Below are 18,412 nucleotides of genomic sequence, written 5' to 3'. Positions count from 1 at the left end.
TATGAAAGAGTCTGTAAAATATTTTGACTAGTAGAGGGAATAAGAAAGGAGTAGAGAAATATAAAGACAATTCCTAGCCCTCATCTAGACTGAGATACTTTTGATTTCTTAATTCATGAGTTTAATTTTGAAGTAAGGTGATTCTTTAATGCCACTCTTTTTTACTTATGTTTTAAATTGAAATACAGTTGAAGTACAGTATTATGTTAGTTTCAGGTGCACAACATAATGATTCAACATTTAAATACATTATGAAATGATTATCAGCATAAATCTAATAATGATCTGTCCCCATAAAAAATTATCACAAAAACATTGACCTTATTTCTTAAGCTGGATTTTACATCCTCATGACTCATTTATTTTAAACTAGAAGTGTGTGCCTCTTGATCTAATTCACCTGTTTCACCCAGTCCCCTACCCACCTCTCCTCTGACAACCACTCATTTGTTCTTTGTATATGTGAATCTGTTTCCATTTGTTTTGTTTATTCATTTGTTTTGTTTTTTAATATTCCACATATAAGTGAGATTACATGGTGTTTCTGACTTATTTCATTTAACATGATACCTTCTAGATCCAACCATGTTGATCCAAATGGCATGATTTCATTTTCAATGGCTGAGTAATACTCCATTGTGTTCACATCTTTATTCATTCATCTGTTGATGGAAACTTAGGTTGCTTCCATATCTTGTCTCTTGTAAATAATGCTGCAGTAGACATAGGGGTGTACATTTTTTTGAAATGGTGTTTTTGTTTTCTTCAGGTAAATATCCAAAAGTAAATTTGCTGGGTCATACAGTAGTTCTATTTTAAATTTTTTGAAGACTTCCATACTTTTTTACATAGTGCCTGTACCAATTTACAACCCCACCCAAAGTGCATGTTCTTATTAAAGATTTGTCTTTTCACAAGAATTTTCCTTGTTCTTCTCCACTGTTTCCTTTTTTAGGTTCCTAGGAATAGATGATTCAGTGCACCTCCTGAAGGTAGCAAGTTTCAGTAGTGTGTGGTTTATCTTTCCTATTTATCTTTTTTTTCTTCTTCTTCTTCTTTTCTGGCCACCCCACAGCATATGGAGTTCCTGGGCCAGGGGTCAGATCCGAGCTGCAGTTGCCACCTATGTCTCAGAGGGCCTTAATCCACTGTGCCAGGCTGGGGATTGAGCCTGCGTCCCAGCACTCCCAAGTTTCTGCCCATCCCTTTGCGCCACAGCAGGAACTATTCCCGTGTGTCTTTTTGCTCAGGGAGCAAGTGCATGAATATATTTTTATTTGCCCCTATTTGTTAAAAACATGTACAAACTGTAGGTTATCTTTCACATAATAGTATATTTGCTTTCAGACCTCTTCTTTTGTTTTTATAGACGCACAGCGTTCCATCCTAAAGATGCATCATGTTGTATTCAACAGTCTTTCCATATGTATAATATTAAGCCTGCTTTAAATAGTTTTTATTTATAAAAATGATTCAATAAGTAAACTTGTATATATTTATTTTCATATTGTTATATATAATTTCCTAGAAGTGGAATTGTTAGATCAAAATGCAAATACATGTATAGTTTTATTGGTTACTGCCAAATTCCCTTCAAAAAGGAGCGTAACAGTTTACATTCTTATCAGTCATGTATTATATTTCAAGCAGTATTTTGAAAGCTTTTGTTTATTTGCATTGCCTCAAAATAATTTGAAACAAAGATTTTTTTAAAAAAAGAAATATATGTGTATTTCTCAGACCTGTGAGATTTGATGGTGTGAAATACTAACCCAAGTGTCTCCAGAGTTCCCAATTATCAAGTAAATATTAGGTTTATTTACTCTGTGATCCTTCTTGAGTAATAAATAAGGATATTTACAGCAATAGATGATTTTTTTTACTGTAGGGAAAATATGTATTTTCAGTCAAAATTTGGTTGTTCATACATTTGAGTTACCAAGGATTCTCTCTCCTGTACTGGCCCCCTTCTCCCTCATAATTCTGAATATAATAAGTGAAATAATACATATTTTGGGAAGTTCCCATTGTAGCTCAGTGGATTAGGAACCTGAATATTATCCATGAGGGTGTGGGTTCAGTCCCTGGCCTCACTCAGTGGGTTAAGGATCTGGCATTGCCATGAGCTGTGGTGTAGATTGCAGATGAAGCTTGGATCCTGCATTGCTGTGGTCATGGTGTAGGCTGGCAGCTGCAGCTCCGATTTGACCCACATCCTGGGAACTTCCATATGCCACAGGTTTGGCCTTAAAACGCCAAAAAAAAAAAAAAAAAAAAAAAAAGAATAAAAACATATTTTGAAGACTGGCAAAACTGGTTTTTGAATTTCGCAATTTTCACTCGTGATATTGAATGGTTTGCTTGTCACTTGTCATCTCTAAAATTTTTGTTTTTTTATTCTGTAGTATTGGTTCTAATTGTATTTCCTATTCTATACATTGCTAGGGTTAAATAGGATAAACTATGAACTTTACATAAGGTATCAGAAATGAGGTAAATTTAAATTATATTTCTCCTGGAGTTCCCGTCGTGGCTCAGTGGTTAATGAATCCGACTAGGAACCATGAGGTTGCGGGTTCAATCCCTGGCCTTGCTCAGTGGGTTAAGGATCCGGAGTTGCCGTGAGCTGTGGTGTGGGTCGCAGACGCAGCTCTGATCCCATGTTGCTGTGGCTCTGGCTTAGGCCAGCAGCTGTAGCTCCGATTAAACCCCTAGCCTGGGAACCTCCATATGCCGCAGGAACGGCTCAAAAAATGGCAAAAAGACAAAAAAAAAAAAAAAGAAAAAAATGTATTTTTCCTTTTCTTAAAGCATTTTGGATGATTGAGACTTGATTAATTTTTTTTAAGTTTGCTGTTTTTTATCAGTGAGTATCATACTTTTAATTATATTTATATCTTACATTTGTCAAAACATGTTTCCTTTTACAAACACATTTCACATAATTTAGCAAGTAAACAGAGCTAGGAGTTCCCATTGTTACTCAGAGGGGTTAAGGACCCAGTGTTGTCTCTGTGAGGATGTGGCCTCAATCCCTCACCTCACTCAGTGGGTTAAGGATCTGGTGTTGCTGTAAGCTCCCATATAGGTCACAGATGAGGCTGGGATCTGGGGTTACCACAGCTGTAGACCTCAGCTGCAGCTCTGATTTGACCCCTAGCTTGGAAACGTCTGTATGCCACAGGTGTGGCTGTTTAAAAAAAAAAAAAAAAAAAAAAAAAGGAAAAAAAAAGCTGATAGAAATTGTAATAAATGTTAAGAAATTACTAATTTTAAAAATGATTCTAAGAATGTCTGAATATTTTTTCTTCTTTCTAAAATAACATGAGTCACAGGATTACAACAAAAATTTAAGTTTGTCTCTGGTATTTTAGTGAGAGTTTTATTTGTTATGCCTTTCAGTGTAGGTAAAAGCTTTTCTAATAGACATTTATTCTCTTTGTAAAACAAAAATAATTAGTAATGGAAAAACTACACCTGTCCAAAATGCATGTATCAAAGTTTAGATGCCAGTCCCTAATTTTAACAAGTATTCTGTAGTTTATAACTTAGTATATTGCATGTCAGTCTTTAATCTTAAACATTTTCCTGTGCTTAAATGGAAGTGTTTATGAGTGTCATAAGTTAGCATGAAATTTAAGAGTTGCACTGATTCTAAAGTAAAGATTCCTCTTGTGTATGAGTATGGAAGACAAAAACTGGACTGTTTGGTTTACGTGGGCTGTTAGATAAATTGTATAGTTATTTTATAAACCAAAGTTTCCAAGTTTAAACAGTTTAAAGAATCTTTTCATGAAAGTATCTTCTTCATTTCCTATGACCATCATTTGTGTATTGTACATAGAATGGTTATACATGTGTGTGCATATAACAGAGAATTAAAGTGTTTGTATCATATTAAACTCATTTAGACTAGTTTGAGAATTTAGTTTGTTAAAGATCAGGAAAAGGAAGCTTGCTCATTTATTTATTTTGTTAGCACAATTTCTCTGGAATAATCTCTATGGGAATATCTAGTAAACATAAAAATTAAAGAATGATTAACTAGTATTTACTTAATAATGTTCATACTATTTTTTTTCAAGGTCTTCAAAATTTGTTATTGACTTTGGTGGTTTTAATTTTCAATCAGAGGTTAAAGGTGAAAAGAGATTAGGAAGTAATCTGGTTTAATACTCGTATTCTCTAAAATTTGGACCCTTAAGATGTTTAAAATGTCAGCGATTGTAAACAATTACAGGGCGTTCCCTTGTGGTTCATCAACTTAAGGATCTGGTGTTGCCACTGCATCAGTTCGGGTTGCTGCTGTAGCCCGGGTGCAAACCCTGGCCCAGGAACTTTCATATGCTGCAGGCACGGCAAAAACGAACAAAAAATTATATATCTATCTGTTTCTTTATTCATTCAGTATATACTGAGTGTCAGGAGATGTTCTAGGCTACACATAATTGAACAAAATAAGCAATTATTTCTGATTTCTGCACTAATATTGATTATATTCTCGAGTAGAATTCCATGAAATACTAAAAGAAGTTATCTCAAGTTAGAGAAATCTTCAATTTAGATTTTTCACATTTGGGATAATGATTTAAAATAACTGTCCAAAAGCAGAGATATAATTAAATATGTTATGGCACCTGGCTATAATGACTTTATAGATGGCAAATAAATTTGCAACAATTTGAAGTGACTTAGGGACTTTCAACCCTCTTTCCTCTGGTTTACATTATATTTTACACACAACACCTACCACCTTCTAAAATACTTTATAATTTGCACATTATTATTACCTAACCACTCTGTGCTGCTTCATCTGTAAAATCAAGATAAAAATAGTGCCCACCTCATACAGTTACTGTGGAGAATAAATGAGTTTATTCCTCTGCACGTTTATGATAGTGCATGGAATATAGTAAACATTTAACAATATTGGCTATTATCATCATTATCATTCAGTTGCAGTAATTTTTTTCTCAAGATTGACCCTGTGCGTATGATAAAAATAGCACAGAAGTAATTCTCACATATCCATTAAAGTAGTACATAATAATATAGGTTGGAGCAATATTCACATCTTTAATCAGACCAGAGCGTCGCTTGATAGTAGAGCTGTCTTCAGAGACCCCATTTTTGTTCACTGCTATTAGAGAAAGAAAACATTGGGCCATTTCAATAATGCTGAGAATATGAGTGCTGGAAATTGTATTTGCTGGAAATTATATAAAGCACAAGCTTTGCACTTTGTCCCCATGTTCCTCAGTCTTGTGGGAATTTTTTCATTGAAATTGGTCTCTAGAGACACGAAATATCAGAATCACGCTTTGCTAAAATGCATTCTTTAAATATACTTTCTTTTCTTTACTTCTAGTTTCATAAGAAAAATATTTTGACTGCCTGAGTAAATAGTATGAGTCAAATTTAATCTAAAGTTAATATGTGATAGCAACTTAATTCCTTTGACCCAGGCACTGAGCCAGACTTAAAGTACTGCCTCATTGTGAAAAAAAGATAGCTTATTTCATGTGAATAATCTGTATAAAAATTACCCAGGCTTCAAGTATGACTGTTAAGTCAAGTCTAAAATGTGAAGACCAGATTTAACACCATCATGAAAACTGGCAGACCCAGAAAAAAATACTGTAAAAGGTCACAGTGTTTCCCCAGAACTGAGATAGCCCAATGTCTCATGTAGGTAACAGCGATCTTGGCAATTAATACTTAAAATTGTTAAATTTCACAGTATGTATAAATAAAATTGCTTACATACGACAGCTTGTGTTAAAATTTCTACTTCATTCCAGAATGGACATTTCTGAAATGTGAGAGTTAACCATTCGGATTTAGACAGAAAGTAATCCAGGTGGCATAGGTCCCAAAAGGACCCCTTATCCCAAAATATATTCCCTGATTTAGTCTGGGGGTCTTAAGCTTTACCATAGAATTCTCACTTTCTTACTATAATACTCCTAACACAACTAGGAGTATGTTGAGTACCAACTTGGTACAAATGAATCGTCTAGGACTTTTCCCATTTATACTCAGATACAGTTCTGCCTTTAAAGACATTACTCTTTAGTAAGAAAGATGTAGACCAGTAATCTTAGTACAAACAATAATTTCCAGTGTAGTAGCAATTAATAGCTAGTATTTACAGAATGCTTACCACATTACAGAAACTAATGTAACAATTTATAAAGCTTACTTAAGTTAATAATTCCTATGATCATGTCAGGTAGTGCTATTAATCTCCATTTTACAGATAAGATGGCCAAGGCACACAGGTTTTGAATCACTTAACTAAGGTTATTCAGAAAGCAAGTGGTGGAACTAGGAATCTAACCCAGGCAATATCTGATTCCAGGGCCTAAACTCTGCTAAAATCAAGGTATGAATGTAATTCTAAGAGGACAAAGATAAGTAAGATTTAATTAAGCTTTTAGGAGAGATGAGGAATCGGCAACTTTCAAGGAAAATGAGAGGATATAATATTTAAAATGAATTTTGAAAGATGCATTGCTTTCCAGTCAGATGATCAAAGAAAAGATGCTTCAGGTAAAAAGAATAGCCTGAACAAAGCAAAGAAAGAGGGATCTATAATAACAGAAATGGTTATAAACATTTCTTTGGCTCTTGAATAGTGTTCAGATAATTAAACTAGCATTTAAGGCCAAGCGTGTCCTTCTTTCAACCAGAGTTTCTGATCCTGTCTTTTACTCTTCCTCTACTGTCTACTTTCCATATTGTGAGGTGCACTTTGTTCTACCCTCTCCATGCGTTCTTCCCTCTGTCCTCTATCTCTTCATTCACACTTTTCCATCCATATGAGATCTGCTCTGTGGATCTCTGCCTGTGCTGCTTTCACTTAATCTTCATGACCTGATTTTTACTTATTTATCTGTTTATTTATTTATTTTTGCTTTTTAGGGCCATACCTGTGACATATGGAAGTTCTCAGTCTAGGGGTCAAATCAGAGCTACTGCTGCCAGCCTGCGCCATAGCTGCAGCAATGTTGGATCCTTAACCCACTGAGTGAGGCCAGGGATTGAACCCACATCCTCATACTGGTTGGATTCATAACCCACTGAGCCACAACAGGAACTCCCAGTTCATGACCTAGTTTAGAAATGTCTTCCCTTTCAGGAAACATTTCCCTCCAGCACAGAATTTTCCATTTCTCCTGTACCCTGTTTGATAGCACTTATGTTCCTATATTTCCTCATGGTACACATTACTTCCTCCATAGAGTTTATCTATACATACATTTCTGCATTGTTCTCGTCATCTTTAAATAATTATTTATCCCTGTCTATCTGTGTATCTATCTATCCATCCATCTATCTGTCCAAACATCCATCCAGAAATCGACCAGAAAGCTTTAGTGAATGGAAAGTTGCCTAATAGAAGTTAAGATCTTAGTCTTTGCAGCCTCGCACAAAAGGAAGGGAATACTAGTTCTGAGTTTATTAGCTTACAGAATAGCTAACAATTTAGTTACACACTCTGAAGTTCCTCACCTCAGAAATGGATGTAAAAGTATGTCCCTCAGAACACTATTGTGAAGATTAAATTGAATAGTAAATATAAATTGCATACCTCAATCTGATCACTAATGAAATGGTAGCTATGACTATTCCTATTGTTAAGACAAACAGAAAGTTCCCAGGAGCAGAAAATTAAGAATCACCAGTGAAAAATAAAGAGGCATTTTTCAGTTTTTAGTGCTTATCCTTATCATATATAGTTATCACCCTGGGAGCTTATTAAAATGCCTTTGCTCCCATGCCTTTGCTTTCCATGTCTTTGCTCCCAGATACTCTAATTTCCTAAGTCTTGTTTGGAGCAAGAATTTCCATTTTTAAGAAGCAACCCAAGTGATCCTACTGCTGATAGTCCCGGGATGGTATTTTGAAGACTCAGAAGAAATGGCAAAGCAGAGAAATGGCGAGTGGAAATTCTCACCTCGAAAAACAATATGTTTATTCAACCAGATGGACCAGCCGGGTGCAGTCAATCTCTTATCAATTTCTTCCCCATTTATCTCTCTCTCATTTTAGAAGGAAAAATTAGCCTTTTTCTTTATGCATGATATTCACAGATTTTATATTTTCTTTCAAGATTAGAGGCTTTGATGCTTACATTTAAGAACTCTAGCATATTCCTTTGATTTTCAGGAACAAAGGATACCTATAATAAAAAAAGCAAAAAAAAAAAAAAAAACGCAAAGAGTAAGGAGAATCTATATAGTAGTATTGATTTAAAAACAAAAAAAGTGTTGCTTATATAAAAGACTCACTTTTGTTTGGTTAAGTAACTTTGTGTTTTGTTCCTGAAAATATAACTGAAAGTTCCCTGTTGTGACTTTTAACTGTTTTCAGAAACAGAACACTTTTTGTTTGCCAAATAGCCACCAGAATTTTTTATGGGCTAAAGACTAACACCACCTATTAGTGATTCTCAAATTAAGACCTCATGGAAAAATTGATTTATTTGGTTCTGGTATCTAACTGTAGTTTTAATATACATTTTCATTTTTAATGAGTGAAAATTTAACACATTTCATCATGTTTTAGGGGGCAATTGTATATTTTCAAGACTATCCAAGTCTTTTGCCTATTTTTCCCTTGAATTTTTTTCTTTTTATTTCCTTGATTTTTAAGAGTTCTTTATATATTTGAGATATTATCCCATTGTCTGTGTTAGATACTAAAAATATTTTCTCCCATTTAAAAGATTTCTTTTGATTTACTTATGATTTTATGTATTTTTTTCTTTTTCCTTTTTTTTTTTTTTTTTTTTTTAAAGGCTGCATCCACAGCATATGGAAGTGAAATTGGAGCTGCCAGCCTACACCACAGCCACAGCAACTCGGGATCTGAGTCCTGCCTGCGACGTACAGCACAGCTTACAGCAACGCCAAATCCTAAACCACTTAGCAGGGCCAGAGATCAAACCCGAGTCCTCACGGATACTAGTTGGGTTCGTTACTGCTGAGCCATGAAGGGAATTCCCTGATTTTATATTTTATGTAGCCAAATTTATTTTAAATTTATTCCAGTGTATCAAGAATTTTGACTTAGTTTAAAGAAAAAAAAAACTTTCCTCCCGATTAGTTTAAAATAGTTGTATTTCCTTACAGTATTGTGTTTTTCATGTTTTTGCTTGTAGATCTCTGATTCACTTGAGTTTGTTTTTATGTGTAATGTGAGGTATGGATCCAGTACTATCTTTTTTCCTAATGGCAATCTGGTTGTCCATCTACATATTTTAATATTTCATCTTTCCCTGAGTGTTTTGAATGGCACTTTTTATCACATACTAAAATCTTATATATACACGGTTCTATTTCTAAATGTTTTCTTTCATTTTGTTTAGCTGTCGCCCAAAGGGGAATACACTTGATCAGTTACTCAGTGATCATTAGAATTGTAAGCACTTTTTTGTTGTTGTTGTTAGTCTTTTGTTAGTTGTTGAAACCAAGAGATAGGCCATTGGGAGTTAAAAGAAATGGTATTTGCAGAAACCATTGTTTCAGCTCAGCTTAATTAGTGCTGGAGACTTTTTCAATTACCCTCTCTCTCTGTGTTATCTAATCGTTTTGAAGAGATGGGAGTATTATAGAAAGATCCAGATGTTTTATTTAGTTGGGAATTCTAGTCATTTTAGAGAAGGATTTAAAATTTACTACCTTCTAAGTAATCTCTTTCGAGTTAGCTTTATTTTCCAAATGAGATGGTTATTATATGTGACCATGATATTGGCTTTGATTTTTGTTTACTTGAATTAACATTAGCAAATACAGAGACACTGAATAAAAACAATGGCAAATGGTATTTATTACAACAAAAGACAAAGACTTTCTTTCAAGGAATCTTTTCAATTATAACCTCTTGACATCAATTAATCGAGCTAAACTAGACTATGTATGCAGATATTGTTCATCCAGATGCAATCATACTGCTAAAATGACTTGTTCTGTTTTTTATTTCTTTGTGATGTTCTCTAGTCTATGGAATATACTTTTTTAAATTGCCTATGGTTTTTGCATTTCTTTTATATCAGAACTGTAACTTAAAATATTGACCATGACTTGACATTCACACAGCTCTTCAAAATATTCTGTAATGGAGACATTACCTAGCTTCACCACTGCTTAACCACAGCATATTTGAACAGGACCCATTTAATCCAGACATGCTTCAGTTGCACTGTGTACCTGCAGGGCTTTGTTTATGTAAGACTTTGTGGGGATAACAAAGGGCTGCTTATAAAAAAATGAATTTATTCTATGGAGTGACAGTTGAACATGTTCCACCATGAAGTTAACATAGGAATTAGTGTATTTGTTGACTGAAAAAAAAAGTACAATTTAAAAGCTGGGAGTTATGTTTTATTCAGTGGATAAAAGCGAAAACTTCAGCCTAGGATACAGCATCTCAGATAACTCTGAGAGACGCTCCAAAGAGGCAAGAGGGGAGCCAGGATATTTATGAGTTTTGGCAACAAAGATCAGGTAGTTGGAACATCAAAAGATTACTGTTAATTAAAGAAAACCAGATATCTCAAATTAAGGAATTGAGTGCTTTTCTGTGTATGGGAAGGTGCAAGGTATAGGCTCACTGAAATCATTCCTTTGATATTCACCTTAGCCTATCCAGGGCCAGTATCTTGTATTTCTCATCCTGAGTCTCTTCAGAGTGCATCATCAGGGGTGGCTGCAGTGGCTCACTGTTGGTGGGAAGCATCCTGCCTCCATCCTGAGCTCCCCCCAGGATGCACCACCAGAGGAGTAGCTGTATTGTGATAGCTTGATGTCTGCAGTATCCTTTGTTTTCTGATATGGCAGGCAACATTTTTCATTCACATATGTAACACATTGACAAGGATATAGTGATATTCTGATATTAATTATTGATTGCTACACAAAGGAACAGATGAGAGGCCTTAGCTAGCTTTGGTTAGGGAAACAATTATATGGTGTTCTGGTTTCTGTTACTTCTTTTTTAATTGTGTGATTCTCTGCTTCTTCTGGTGGCCCATGGTGACTGCGTTAATTTATGGTTTAAAAAAATGGACTGATCAGAAAGGAAATATAAATATTTTGATCATTGCTATACCCTTAAATATATATTTTCATAGTATTTTATAACAGACTATAAACTGTTTTTTGTTATGCATTTGTACAAATTTTATATTAAGTAATCTTTAGTAAGTTGATTGTTATGAAAATAATTTTCCTCTTAAATAGACTAACCTCGGCTACAGGGCAAGTCCAAAAATCTTAGTCACTTAACATAGATGTTATCCTTCTTCTCCCCATGCAGTCTTCTGAAGTTCTTTCCCAGCAGTGTCTCAAGGACCTAGATTTATGAATCTGAGAGCTTTGTCCTTTTGACATATGATATCCACTCTCACTGTGACAGAAAGAAAAATTAACATGAAGAACAAATATCTGTTTTTTCCTCTAACTAGAAGTCCCTTCCCCACAAGCCAGTACCATTCACTTGCCCCCAACTCAACTATAATGTAAACATGAAGGCTGGAGTTCCCTTTGTGGCTCAGCAGTAAGGAACCTGACTAGTGGCCATGAAGACATGGGTTCAGTCCCCGACCTTGCTCAGTGGGTTAAGGATCCGGCATTGCCATGAGCTGTAGCATAGGTCACAGTTGTGGCTCGGATCTGGCGTTGCTATGGCTGTGGTGTAGGCCTGTAGCTATAGCTCAAATTCAACCCCTAGCCTGGGAACTTCCATATTGCCATGGGTGCAGCCCTAAAAACACTAAAAAAAAAAAAAAAAAAAAATTTAAATAATAAAAATAAAATAAACATGAAAGAGTCTGGGAAATGTAGGCTAACATATGAACTATATAGTGAGCAATAACTCACTTTGGCACTTACTTTGCAAAAGCCTTGCTCGCAAACCATGTAAACTAGGCAAGTTCCTTTTCTTTTTACATGTACTTGAAATTTTCTTTCTCCTGCAGCCCTGAGCACTTTATGTTTTCTGGTTGCTTGCTTCTTTGTTCTACTCATCTGTGGGGGTGAATATAGGAAAATATTCACCAGGAAAGAGTAGGCTCTGCTGTTTCTGGAAGACCAAGTGGCCATTTTATTGCCTTCAGAGCCCTAGAAACCCAGGCTGGGCATACTTCTAGATGTCACAACACTCCCTGAGTAACTTGTTTAATCACCTCCAGGTCAAAACAATTCTTGTATTCTTGTTTAATCTTTTTATTTCCAATATGCATATTACAGTGAAATAGACTTCCAGGGGACAAATTTTTTCTTCTGCTTATGTATTCTATCATAAGCTGATTTCATGCAAAAATTTCTGTTGGATTCATCACTGCATCCTTCAGTGTAGAAACAGTTTACCACCTGAAAGATAGCGTTGAGATGCTGAGTTGGTTGATAAGCAGGAGAGCTAAATTACCTTTTCAGGTCTGTCGCTAGTAGTTTTCTTCTTTGGGTGTTTCGCCTAACTTCTCCAGGCATTAGTTCCTTAATCTGTTAAATGAGGGTACTTTTATATGATTCTGTTTCCAAATTTTATACTGTACACACACACACACACACACACAAAACCTGTTTTTTAAATGAAATCTTAGTTTCCCTAAATATGCACAATGAGATGAAAATTTTTTTCTACCTGAAAAGGGGGTTCAGAAAGGGAAGAGGAAGCTTACCCTTCTACTCTGGGTCAAAATCTGAGGCACAGCTCTCTGCTTCTAGATCTCTGAGGAACAGCCCTTGACATCTACTGGTCAGATTTTTTTCAGGCATTTTCCAACTCTGTCAGAGGCCAGCTCCGGCGGCCAGGGAGTATACATCCCAATCAGAGATGGACAGCATAGGCGAAAGAACAGAGACAGCCTCTTTGTCCCTTCTTTCAGGGCGTTGGACTGCTCAAACTTTATTGGCATAAGTGGTTAATTATATAGACAGTTTTTCACTACAGATTACATCACATTGTTAAAAGTACATTGGTTAACTATTAGACTTTGTTTTTTGATCACATGGTACAGTAGCAATACATCATGTTTTAAAATCTTTAGTCTAACTAAATTTAGTGAGTACACTTCAAGGACAAACAGGCACAGCATATCATGTGGGAAAGAGGAGACCCAGCACAAACCATCTCATGGCCAGCCAATTCCCACAAGATGAGGAAGTTACAAACACAAAAAATCCTGTCTTTAGACTAGTTTCTATCTTCAAAGTGTCCTTGGCAGGGAGACAGTGTGAGAAAATACAAATCAACTTAGCTAGCTACCGCTAAAAGTTTCTAAAATCAAGGACAAAACTTACAGCTGGGTTTCTTTTGATCAAGAATAATATATGTCTAACTTCTATGGACTTCATTAAAATCCTAACTCTAAAGTTTACTGTATAACTGGTTAGTAGATAAACACTATGTTTAATTAAGTTGGATTTGAATAGGGGAAAGTCCTTTAGAATGAAATTCTTATTATAATATTATTGTAATTTTGTTAAATCACAAATCACCACAGGAAAATAAGAATGGGAAATAAGAATAATAAGCAAATAATCAAGAAAGACTGAGGAAAACTGAATAACAAATAAAACAACAGGAAAGACTAAATCACCCAAGAAACAATCCATGTTCTCCAGCGCAAACTTGGAAATTGTTTTCCCAGGAAAGCCCCAATTCTTCACCATAAACATCAAAATGAGAGCCGTATAACCTGAGGCCTGCCCTCGGCTTGTACTGTACAGGAAGGCTTTCATCCTGACCAGAGGCCCACCTTCAGCATGCACCGTTCAGGCAGGCTTTAATCCAGTCCAGAGGCCCACCTTCGGCATGCACCGTTCAGGTGAGCTCCCTTCCTTGGTTAGGAACCTGCCTTCAGGTTTTTCTACCATCAGGCAAGGTCCTTTTTTTGAGTCCTTGCATCTCCTCAGCTCCCCACACAACTCCTAATGGCTATAATTTTTACAATTCAAAGATAAGAATGGATTTGGTTTTATTTTTTCTCTATAGATCAAAGTTAATAATTCATTGCCAACGCTAAGCAAATGTATGGATTATGTACCCCTTCAAATAGATAATACTTCTCTGGATTTATCTAACATTTTAAAAGTCAACAAAGAGTCATATATTAAATTGGTGAGGTGGTGCCATGTATATTCAATGTATAAAATGTTTTCAGGTATTCCTGTTTTTTTCCCTCGACAAAAGGATGTATCCTAAATTTTAATATCAAAAATGCAAATGCCACAATTAGGAGAATTATTCTCTCATCAACCTATGAAGAGTGTTGTTTGCATAAAACTAAATTCAATTTAGCCTTGACTCTAAAAGAAACTCAGAAAATCACATGATTTATTTCAAATTTTTGAAATGATATGCTCTTTTAGTTAATCAGTTTTATTCTGGAGTATAAAATATATAAGAACATCATGAAAAAATTTATCCTGAAGACAGTGACATCCTAGAAAAGCCTTGGGTTATTGGAGTCCCCAAGTTTCTTATTTTCTATATAGTTTTCCTCTGGTTTCTGAACTAAAAATTCAAAGTCTCTTTTACAGTGAGGCCAGTGAGGATGCCGAAGACAGACATGTGAGTTGTTCTTTGGTTTTCTCATATTTAAATTGAGTAATTTTTTGGAGTTCCTGTTGTGGCTCGGTGGTAATGAACCTGACTAGTATCCATGAAGATGCAGGTTCGATCCCTGGCCTTGCTTGGTGGATTAAGGATCCGGCATTGCGGTGAGCTGTGGAGTAGTTCGCAGATGCGGCTCAGATCTGGCATTGCTGTGGTTGTGGCCTAGGCCAGCAGCTACAGCTCTGATCGACCCCTAGTCTGGGAAGAACTTCCATATGCCATGAGTATGGACCTCAAAAAAGACAAAAAAAAATGAGTAATTTTTAAACTCTTCCATAGAATAATACTTTCACCTTCCTAAGAAAAGTGAGTCACTTTAATGAATGGCATTGACCACTTGATATTCCTAATTATTTAATCTATATTCTCTTTCTCATTAATTTTATCTAAGATCTTTCACACACTGATTCATGCAGTGATTTCAACCCCTCCCACATGTAAACCTCTACATGTACATATTAGGCAGACTTATGTATGCATTTATGCACACTACATGCCTGTTTCCTTTCTTCAACACTCACTGAGTGAACTGGATTTCATTAACTACAAAACTCCTTTTGATCTTTTCATGCTATTTCTAAGGTCTAACAAAATTCATACTTAAGGTAGAATGTTACTGTACTAGTGCCCTGGTAAACCATTTAAGTAATTCACCTGAAAAACTCTTAAATGTCACTGATCCTAAAGGAAACACTTGGATAGTGAAACTTATAGCTTCCCTGGTTAGATTTTTGTTAATTGAAAGTCAGATTCTACACAGTAAGGTCTCAGCCATCCTGTCTAGCATGACGATGCAGTAAGCACAGGGCTTCTTCAACACTTCACAATAATGATGACCATAGCCATGTCCACATTAGGCAAAACCCTTTCGCATTGCACTATCTTTGGTGGACGCCATTGGTGTGGCCTGTGTCACCTCTTGGCACACACTGACAATGGTCAGACTATGGCACCAATGCTTTACAGCTCTAGAAAAGTATACTAAAATATAGAAAAAAGTAAGAGAATTTTATTGGACACCTTTTTTGATAATTTGCAATAAAAATTCTTTTGAAATAACTTTGAGCAATCAGTGAGTCAAATGTTTTTTTCTTTTTAGATGAAGAAATTGAAATTAAGAGAAAATGACACACTTGTCTAAGGCCGAACAGCTCATCAAGGGGAAAGATGAGCGATGAGGCCAGATGATCTGAATGCTGACCTGTTGTGCCACTTTATCTTGTGTTTACTAACTTTGGGTCACACCCTGACTTTTCCAGGTTGCATGGACAAGGCCTCCGACACAAAGAGCCTATGTCCTTGTTACATCTGTTCTGTTGGATGTTGAGTAGATTATTAGAGGCTAGGATGGTAGTTTGGAATAATAAAAAAGCATGTTCGACATTAACACACAATGCTAACTAAGACCTCTGCATGCTGCAATCTCATTCTAGAAGGAATTGCCAGCACCTGGATTGTGTTTTGTGTTGTGGATTCCATTATCTGGAAACAAATTTAATATGCAGGGCTTTCAACCTTCACAAGGCTGGAATGTTTCTTTTCAAGGCTGATGACTTATGAGTGTTTGTAGCTTTTCCTGGAAAGGTTTTATTAGGTTATATCATGCACTAAAATAAAGGTTGTAACTGCCCCAATTCAGTCAACATCATTGGATCAGGGAGTTTAAATATTTTAAGATGTAGTATATTGCTGCACTCTCTAACTAGAATGACCTTGAATGGAGAAAAGATAAATGAACATACAAAAGGAAAAAGCAGGGCTAGATAAGTAAACTATGTGGGCCAGATAACCAATCTTTAAAATGTCCACATTAAAAAAATGAAATGACAATCTCTATCTAAATTCTTAAAAATTATAAACATCACTATTACTTTAGGAGAATATCACTTAGCATGTTTGGAGAAAAAAATGCATTTTGTAAACATTCGGTTATTTCTGAAACCAGAATTAGTTTTTTTGGTAGCCGGCAATACTCAAAATTCTGTGTACCATTATGCATTTTGTTAGGCTATTTTCAATGTCTCTCATCCTTTAAATATCAACTGAAGACTACATATTTTAATATAGAATGACTCTTTATAAGGTACACTTACCTAGAAAATATTAATAAAGTTTAATTAAAAATCATCAATATAAATAGCAGGATTTCTGTATCCAAGTGAATAGTGTGGGGTTAAAAAATTATATGAAGCTCAGCAAGTTTTAGTAAATATTTCAAAAGAAAATGTTATGTTTCAGGCATTGCATAGAACTCAAAATGTTTTATATCCTTTAATCCTCAGTACAGCCATTTGAGGTTAGCCTCAATGTTCCGATTTTATAGATGAAGAACCAAGTTCATCAAGGATAAAAAAAGTTGCCCAAATTGAGTGATAGATCCAGAATTCAGATTTGGGAGATTCAGAAACAAGATGGCAGAATAGAAGGACTCAAGTTCACCTCCCTTCACAAAAACACCAAATTTACAACTAACAGCTGAACAGCTGTCAACAAAATGGACTGGAAATTACCAAAAAGATATCCTACACCCTAAGACAAAGAAGAAGCCACATGGAGACAGTGACATTTACATGAGAAAATTTCCCTGAATTTCCCAAAAGGACACTAACTGCCTAAAAAACTACAATTGACCTAAATTTTATCATTAACCTAAGTTGACCTAAATTTTGTCAATCATAAAATAAAAAAGGTCACAGTGTTAAAACATCAATATCACTTAGTATTGCACACTGAAAAAAAAAATTAAAAATTCAAGTTCAGACCCATAAGAGAGCCCATACTGTGCTCAATCCTTCAAGTTCTTTCTCTGTAATTATGTGTCCAGTCATGTTGTTTATTATTCTCCATTAGGAAATTATCTGACAGCTGGGTTAGAGTTCAGCATCTCTTCCTATGTATCTTAAGGAGATTAATTAGGAAAACTACTGAGGTATTTGTGGGAAAATTAAATATATTTTAATCTCATCCTCAAGCAACAAAGGTATTTTGTTTTTCTAATTTTATTTTGTATTCCTCTTGCATTATTCCCTGGTTAACACTGTTATAGAAACAGTGTTATTTAGGGGTGGGTAGGATGGGCTGTGGGTTTAGATAGACTTGAATCCCAGCATTACCATTTCTAGCAGTGATATTTAAGAAGCTGCTCCAACTCAAAAGTTCTTTTTGCTTTGTCGTGAGGATTAAATATGTATTGCCTGTGGAATTTTGCTGGTATATGTTAACCATGGCTCATTGATTGTTTTAAAGTAGACATCTTAGTGTTCTACTTTAGGTTTTCAATACATTTTCCAATAGTACCATCTTTAGTTTATTTTGACTCATTAGCAGGACTCAGAACTGGAGAAACAGGGAGTTACTGTTGTGGCTCAGCAATAACTAACCCAACTAGTATCCATGAGTTTGTGGGTTTGATCCCTAGCTTCAATCAGTGGGTTAAGGATCCGGTATTGCTGTGGCTGTGGTGTAGGCCGATAGCTGAAACTCTGATTTGACCCCTAGCCTGGGAACTTCCATGTGCCACACATGTGGCCCTTAAAAGCAAAAACAAAACTGGAAAAACACAGCTTAGAGGAAGTTGAAGGTACCGGTGAGATATAAAAGATAAGAGGGGTTTGGGGTCTTATACACATCAAATATTAGCAAATGGTAACAGAAATGTCTCCTGTGAAAATCAGTCTCTTATCCTGATATTTAACCCTAATATCTTTCAGGGCATAAATATACTTATATGATATCTTTCCTTTTAAGATTTAAAGAATTGTGTCATTTTAAATACCATCTTAATATC

General features: G+C 35.4%; 1 protein-coding gene across 9 annotated transcripts in view; it reads left to right on the top strand.

Moving 5' to 3' along the window:
* ANO3 (anoctamin 3) overlaps nucleotides 1-18,412 on the top strand; it is a 483,543-nt gene that overhangs the window by 101,394 nt on the left and 363,737 nt on the right. The gene's annotated exons all lie outside the window — the stretch shown is intronic.

The sequence above is a fragment of the Sus scrofa genome, chromosome 2 (assembly GCF_054392235.1).
Source record: "Sus scrofa isolate SSC_HxYL_T2T_F1_AM1 chromosome 2, Sscrofa_HxYL_maternal_Yorkshire_Landrace_v2.0, whole genome shotgun sequence".
In the NCBI taxonomy this organism is placed as follows: Eukaryota; Metazoa; Chordata; class Mammalia; order Artiodactyla; family Suidae; genus Sus; species Sus scrofa.
The sequence above is the reverse complement of the archived record's forward strand: the minus strand, read 5'-3'. Positions and strand labels throughout refer to the sequence as shown.